Here is an 8,609-nt window from a genome sequence, read left to right on the forward strand (position 1 = left end):
TTTCTAGGGCTTCTGTATAAAATGTCACAAGTTGGGAGATTTAAAAACCACAAAAATTTATTCTCTCAGCTTCAGAGACCAGAAATCTAAAGTCAAGGTGTGCTGGCAGGCTTGGTTTTTTCTGGACTCTTGGTCTGATGAAAATGTATTCATATTTATCTTTTAGCTTCTGATGGTCCTGGGCATTCTTTGATAGTCCATGGTAGAGAAGAACTGTGCATGCTCCAGGGAAGAAAAGAACATCAGTGTGGGAGAAGCAATCAGAGCAAGGGGGAGACTAAAATTAAGGGATAAACTCAGAGATGTAGCAGGGAGGGCAGATTGGACAGGGTTTCGTAGTCAATCATTTTATGTTTTTTGTTTGTTTATTTGTTTTTTAGTATTGTTGCAATATGAAGGTAGGAGGCACTTTACTGGGGAGGCATAGTAGGCAGTTGGGTAGGCAATTCTGAGCTCAGGAGAAAGTCTAGACCAGGTATGTGTTTGCTAGTTGTCTATATGGTGTTTTAAGCTATATGTTTTTTTAAGCCATGGAACAGGGAAAGAATGGCAATAGAGAAGACATAGTAATAATTCCAAAATTTAGAGTCCAGGAGGAAGAATGAGCAAAAGACAGTGGGAAAGAGTAGGCAGATGGATGAGAGGAAAACCAGAATCCTATGGTGTCATGGAAGCCAATCTAAGGCAATATTTGTTTAACTGTGTTGAATGCTGGAGAGAAGTTGAGTGAAATGACAGCAGAGGACGAAATTGATAAAATGAGTGTAAGTGGTGTCTTGAGATAAATGACTTCAGTGGACTGATCGAGCTGAGAATCCAACTGAAGTGAATTGAAAAGTAAACGAAACATGGGAAGTGGCAGACACTAAGTTTAGGTAACTCTTTTAAGATTTCTGTTATGAACAGATAATTTACTATTCAAGCCAGGACACTTTTGAGAGTGAAGGAGGGAAGGGCATGCTAAGAATAAATCCCATTATGTAATAAAAAATAAGATTCTTGATGCATAATTTATATACCATAAAATTTATCCTTTAAGATGTACAGTTTGATAATTAAAATGATATAAATTTGAAGTAATATTTGTTAAGTAATTGGTTTGAGCAAATCTGGTGGATTTATAGATGTTTTTCCAAAAGTTGTTTCAAAAAGAAAATTCTGGCGAATGTTTTGGAATTATGGCATCAGTGGATATGTGAAATAATCTGCTGAGAATCTCTTGGATTGATAGTTTCCTATTTCCCTGTTTTGAACAGTAGAAGTGTCCTGGATTACTTTTCAGAAAGAAGTAATCTTCCTTTTATAACAGGACATGTAATGAAGTTGTCAAAATACAGAGGCTAACAGAGCATATAATCAAATGGCAGACATGGAATACTTCCTTTTACATGCTCAAGAACCCATTCTTTTTATTGTTTGGAAGTCACAGTGGCAGTCCTCTATCCAAGTTATCCCACTAGTTGATTCTTCCATAATTGCTGGAGAGATCTGTCAGGCACCAGTCTTAGTGTCAGTTATAAACTTCAGAGTGCTCACTGCAGTGCACAGCATTCAATCAGATTTTGCTGAAGCTGGGTCATACTGCCAATATCAACCTTCCAAATGGTATTGGTGGCACTTCAGAGATTAAGAAGAGCAAGGTAAAGTCAACCCAAAAGCCAAGAATAACCAATGTGTGGATTCTTTATTCGTAGGCCTTATACAAAAATTTGCAGCCAAATTTGTGCAGCAAATTGTCTGAAGAAAAATCTATGCCAGAGGATCAGATGAAGAAAGAGATTGAGCCTTTACCAGAAACTGTAAAATCTGAGGAGATTGCAAAGAATGTCCAATGGTTAGTGAGCACTAAATGCCCCCCTAAAAAATGACTTCAGTGAGTATTGGATGAGAGGGAAGCTTGCAAGACTCCTCTTGTCCTTTATTATAACTCATTACTATGACTGTTCTTGAATTTAAAAATTTTTTTTGTTACAAGCCTCTCATTTGTATAAAATGTGCTTATTCGTTAAGAAAGGATGAAAGGATCCTCATGCTTTCCATCTGAATATTTGCTCTCTATCTTTTGTAACCTTTTCTCTTCTGGACTCCAGTAATTTCCTCAATCCACATTTGTACTCTCTGTACATTTAAAAATAAAATAAAGTTATTTGTATAAATAACTTAAAAAAAAGAAAATCTCTCTAAACTATTATTTAAGGTAGTAAAGAAAATAATTTAACTCTCACTATATTGATTTTCTGAGCAGTAAAAAAAACTAAGCAAAATAATTATTTACTAAGCAAATATTTATTTAATATTTGAAAGGGTCCTTCATTGTCTCTCTTTCTATTACTTTTCTAAAAAATGTGCTTTTCCTAGCAATTCCACATCTGTGATCTGCACAAAGGACACAAAAACATTAATTCAAAAGGAAACCTGCACTGCTATGTTCATTGCAGCACTACTTACAATAGCTGAGATAAGGAAATTACCTAAAAAATATCAAATGATATCACTTATAGGAGGAATATAAGGAAACTGAACAAAGGGTAAAAATATTATCTGAATTATCCCCTGAATTATCTAACTAATTCAGAGCCTCCTGAAAGTATACCTATCATTAATTTCCCACACAAAGAGTTTCTTGAGACTTCAGCTGCCATGGAGACAGATTGCGCATTCCCATGATCATCAAAATGCCCAACAGAGCTTCCATACTGTCTCATTGAAGTCCTAGCTTCTCCTCCTCCTTCTGTTAAGTTGGTATCGATAAACCTTCCTTTTTGCTAGGCAACTCCCTCATGCATGTGTAAATAAACCTTATCTTTCCTCCTGTTAATTAATTTAAAAATCTTAGCAATTAATTTAAAGATGATCAATCAAGTCAATAGAGAATTAGTTTTTCCTTTCAACATTAGCATATTTGTTCTAGAAATTCACAGTAACAGTAGGTTCTTAATAATACAGTACAGTAATTCCAAGGTATGCTTTAACACAATGTTCATCAATGGTTACAGACAAAGACACATCCCAGGAACTTAATGTTTAACACTGTCTATATTTCAATACTGATCACTCTACTTGTTAAACTGTGTGACCTTGAACAAGAAAATTAATCTTTTATTGCCTTGGTTATCTTGCTCTAGAAATGGGAATAAAAAATAGCATCTACGAGTATTACTAGACTAGGAATGGGTTTATAGTAAGAGTTTGATTGGCTCTTATACCAAGGTGGCAGGGTTCCTGGCCACATTCCATGTCATCTCTAGATACCAGGTATCTACTGGTTTCCTTACTTTATTTCTTGATCCAAGGGAACATTTCTGAGTTAATGTTAGTATTGTGACATAGAATGTTCTTTTCTTTAAGATGCCAAATCTTCTCTACAGTGTTTTTTATTTTGAAGAGTAGGTTATGGTCTCTGAATAATGGGCTTTGTTATGGAGACTTGTAAGGTTTTGAATATTCAAAACCAACCTTAATAGTATAGTTTGAAAAGTCTGTGAGCAATGCAAATGTGAAGCCATGAATTCTGTAAATAATTAAAATAAAGAAAGAAATTACACCCAGTAAATGGCACTTGCACACCATTCAGGTTTCCAGAATGAGTTAGAAAAGCAGAAGCAAAAAAAAAAAAAAAAATGACCTGTTATGAATAATACCGAATTTTGTTAATCTTGTTCATCTGAAACCAGAATCGATACTCCTAGTTTAAATAGCAATAATGACTCTCATTTATTGACCACCTACCAAATGTAGAATCCCTGCTTATCTTTGTATAGATATTATCTCACATGCCCTTTAATAAAATCCAGTAAGACTGATATATTATTTCTAATAAACAAATGAGGAAATTGAGCATTTTCAGGTTTAAATAATATGTCTAAATTCACATGCGTAGTAAGGGAGGAGGTTCTTTTGGAAGTCTCCTAGAAGAGTCTAATTCTCAACCCAGCCTTCTTATGTAGCACTTGAGTAGCTCCTGTGCCCCTAGTGTCCTCTCTTCATTTAGACAGCTTCTGTCATTGACTTGCAGATGGACTACCCTTGAAGTCATATTTTACACAATAAAAACCTTAAAAATGTCAAAAGTGTGTGTGTATTATAGAAAATAAATACACAAAGAGCTTTATAAAAGTTCCTTTATTTTGGTGAATGCAAAGGGCATTATTTTCTCTGCCTTGTTTTTGTTCTAGTACTACCATTTCTTTTTTTTTAATGCCTCTTTTTACTATTCATGTTTGTCTTTGTCTTCATCTTTGTCTTCTTTATTCTTCTTTAGCCACTCCACAAAAGACTGGAGGACTATGTAGAGAGAATATTGCCCTAATAGCAGAGGGCAAATGGAAATGGAATATAACTTGTGAAACCAGAGATCCTTTTCAGTTTGCCCTAGTTTCCCATGCTTTACTTTATTAGCACTCATATTTACAATGCATCTCTCTTCTAAAGACCTCAGAGACTCTTTGAGACTCATATTATTATCTTAGGGTCGTGACTCAAATATACGCAAATTTAAATTTAAAGGGAGAATGATTAATTTAGCGGAGGCTTTGCTTGGTGCTAACTTGTTTCTTTTTCCTGTGGTGAGCATGGATTTTCTGAATCAGCTCCCCTCTGAAGGACCCATCTTTGCTGAATCAGAGGGTGCTGTCTGCTCACCTGTCCTTTGGGCTGAGTGACTTCATGAAGTCTGTCATGCATGCTTTTTCTTCTTACAACATATCAGGTAACAAGCAGCAGCAAAGGTTAATTCTCAGGGAATGCCAGCAGAAAGAATCACTCAGAGGAAATGGTTTGTGATAAAGAATCATCTGCAGCTAAAGGCTTTTTATTCCTTCTTGAAGCTTGTTTTATGTTTAAATATTGCTTATATGGAAAAAAGCCAGTTATATTTTGAATGTGTATGCATTATTTTTTAAGTTGAGGTGATTCTAATATGATCAGCAGAAATCCTGAATGACTAATTTGGGTTCTGCTTTTTACGAAAACATCTGTGTGATTTCTTTTCCTGATAAGTACATTTGATTGTAGATATTCCAGAAAATTCTGCCTTTTACATTTTAATACCCTTGTTAGATTTTTTTTTTAAAACTCCATACTAGACACTGAGGCTAGTACGGCTAGAAAGAAAAGAAAAAAGAGACTTCCAGATGACTGCCATCAAGGCTCACTCCTTAATAAAGCTTATTATCTGGAGGAACAGGTATTACATTACATATAGACATTGCAAGAGTGGTAAGTGGAAAGAGGTTGGTCTGTTATGTGGTTGGTCTCAACATAAGTTTCTAAACTTAAGTTTCTGGAACCTTAAGGTTAGAATTGTGGCTGCTTGTACATCTCATCCTGGTAGCATCCTTTTAGATATTTTCATTGAAAACATCATACCTCATTAATCAGCTTATGCATGGTCAATTTTATTCAACTTAAACCAATAGAAAATATGAAGAAGAAGGAGAAGAAATCTCCAAGCAACTTAAAACTATTGTATTTTCTAGGAATAGTGCTAATGTAGTATTCTTCTATTCTGAACTTTCTCTTCCTAACTCCTCTATTCCAAGTCATGCCCCAGTCATAAAGCTACTATGTACCTCATTAAAATAATCATTCATCAGAGGAATAAATAATGAAAGCATTGTGTTAAAGTATTTTCACTATAAAAGGGTAGGGAAGAGGCAAGGATTTTTCTAGGGGAGTTTAAATACATTTTCTTAAAGTGTTAGAATCAGGAGGAAGCTTAGAGATTGAGTGGAACATTCCTTTAAAAGAAAATTTACTCTTTCCAGTCCCTGATATTTGCTCTGTTATTTCCAAAAGTTTCAAGTGCTTCAAATGACTTTTGGGTGACTCCTTTTGGTGTCCCACTGCCATCAAAGATTAGTCAGGTTTTCTCAGTTATGTGACAGAAAACTATTCATTCAGAGCAACTTAGACAAAAATAGGAATCTATTGCTTTATGTAAGTGGGTAAACATAGCTGAAGCCAGGAATTTATAGACTGTCTCTTGTCTCTTTTTCTGTGTGGATTCAATATCAGACATCCTTTTGGATCATGGCCAGTAGTGATAAGCTTATATAATATTTTTGATTGGGGATTGCAATGAAAAACCCATGACTCTCTTTAAATATATTTTGGGGGAAAAAATCCTGGAAAACTCTGAATTGGCCAGCTGAGGTCACCTGTCCATTCCTGAATCAGAGGGATGGTTACTCAGCCAAACCATGAAGTGGAGAAGCTGGTCAGTCCTACTCGAACAGCATGGACTAAGATGGGACCTGCTAGCTTTGCATGAATCGTTGTATCTAAATGCATGTGTGTCTACTACTTAACTCTAATTTGACATATCCAGAACAGAGCTCTTCATTTCTCCTTCTTGAATTAGCTCTTTCATCTTTATTCTCTTCTCTGAGAATGGTTGTGTCATCTTCTACCAAATTGACCAAACCAAGAACACTTGGGAACAGCCCAGATTCTCTTTTCCTTAACCTCCGTAATCGATTACCAAGTCTGCTCAGTGAACTTTCATATATTTCAAGTCTCTCTACTTCTCTCCAGTGTGATTATGCAATCTTTGTTTAGGCTCCTCATCATCTCTGGATTTCTGTAAGCCTCCTCACTGGTCTCCCTGCTCTCAGTCTAAAGGGGTGCTCTGCAATCGCAACACATTCCTCACCAGCACACTGAGTGACCTCTTCACATTAAAATGCTGATCATTTCACAGCCCAGCTTAAATTACTTCAATAACTTTTCATACCCTTGGGATAAAGAGCAAAATTTTGCATGATTGAAAAAGTCCTTCATGATTGACTATTGTATATACCAGTGCTGCAGAATAAAAATTTATCTTAAAAAAACTATCAATTTTGCTTAGTGGTAATTTAAAACTCAATTTTATTATAATAAATTTCACATGAAACAGGATGCAAACTTGAATAATTTTAAAAAAATATGTATTTATACATAGAAGAACTGGGGTATAGGCCAGAGGTGCACAGGGTAAAAGGATTCACTAGAGACAAAGGTGGGGGAATGGAACAGGCAGATCTACTGAAATACACTGCAAGGAGAGTGGCAGGTGAGGCAGGAGAGGTCGGCTGTGCCATGTGGGTAGCTCCCTGGCCTGGCATTGAACTCAGGCCATTATGGGGGTAGTGCTAAGACTTACCCCCTAGGCTACCAGGGAGGCCCCAAATTTGAATAATTTTATGATGAAATAATTAAGAGTAGATATGTAACACTTACTGAGATCTGACTGCCCTCCCTCTCTTTCTGAGACCATGAATGGATTACCGTTCTTGGCCTCTAAGGTTGAATGCCTCATCTTGCTACTGATTTGTGAATAGACCATTTAATTGCTGATGTAAGGCCTTCCAGAATGTCCCTTCTTCAGCTTGGTCTTGAGGTGAGAATGATGTTAAGCAGACACCCCTGGCAGCTTGTGATGAATCTGAAGTGGGGGTGAGAGCAAACTTTCTGTTTTAAGCAAATGTTGGGCATGTTTGCTACTGCAGCACAGCCTATCCTATCATACCAGAGGCAATTCCTCTTATTCTGCTGTTAGGAATTCAGATGCAGTTTGAGAAGTACGGATTTATGGCATTTAACTTAGTGCCATAGATATACTAGATGCTCAATTAGCATTGCTAGACGATAATTCATTCTATATTGAATGATTTAAATGTGTTCTTTTCTGAATACATAAGGATATATTTTGACATTTCTATATGATTATACAGCATTAACTGCTAAAATAATTAAAATATTTATTTCTATTTCCTTTATAGATGGCAAGTAGTACTTTTTGAAAAAAAAAAAAAAAGAATCTTAATTCCAAACATATTCTAGTATTATTTAAAAGTCAAATACCATGGCCTTTTCCCAAGTTACTTTTATAAACACCTGAGGAATCTTTAGTACATTTAAATATGTTTCCTTCCCCATGACAGAAATGTGATGTTCCCAACTCTGTGAGAAACATCCAGAAATGGCTAGCAGTAGATGTGCTTATTACACATATATTACAATGTCTGTGTTTGGAGTTAATCTTTTCCAGAATAAGTTTAAGAGAGGTCTAAGTAAATGCTTGTAAATTTGAGTCAGTGTTGGAGAGCAGTAAAAAACAAGTAAAGAGCGAGCAGATTTCAACAAGACAGTCTTTTATTGCTTATAAAACTACTCTGTGCCCTTCCCACCCTAAAAATCATTGCAACAGGCAACTGTGGCACTCATAAAGAACTAAAAACACTTATATGCATGACAGCAAACTATGATGAACAGTGCTGAGACAGGCTGTGAGTTTTCCCAGGATTGTTCAACTTTCTTTCCACCTGAGTGAAGATTCTCTCCTTGTTTAGGTTTGCACTGGGTTTGGTCCCTGAAAGTAGACTACTCTTTACCAGTTTTGCTTACTGATTATTGCATCATTGATTTGTGGAACACAAATGCAAGTTTCTTGAAGGCAAATCCTTTCACATCTTTATTTCTGGCAAAGTTGTAAACAAACCCACATCTCTAACAATTTATGAAAAGAATTTTAGGATATAGTATAAACTCTGCAAAGATTAACATCTTAGTGTATGTATTTTGTATGTATTTTTCAGTGTATATATTTTGCAATTTTTTAATTAGTC

The 8,609-nt window shown here is 35.7% G+C and overlaps 1 pseudogene across 1 annotated transcript; it reads left to right on the top strand.

Moving 5' to 3' along the window:
• The first annotated feature begins 1,178 nt into the window (after positions 1 to 1,178).
• On the top strand, positions 1,179 to 1,868 carry LOC311171867 (mediator of RNA polymerase II transcription subunit 6-like; annotated as a pseudogene). The gene has a single exon. The product of its transcript is annotated as a mediator of RNA polymerase II transcription subunit 6-like (transcript).
• The last annotated feature ends 6,741 nt before the right edge of the window (positions 1,869 to 8,609 follow it).

Source organism: Talpa europaea (assembly GCF_964194135.1).
Source record: "Talpa europaea genome assembly, chromosome: 6".
NCBI classification, from domain to species: domain Eukaryota; kingdom Metazoa; phylum Chordata; class Mammalia; order Eulipotyphla; family Talpidae; genus Talpa; species Talpa europaea.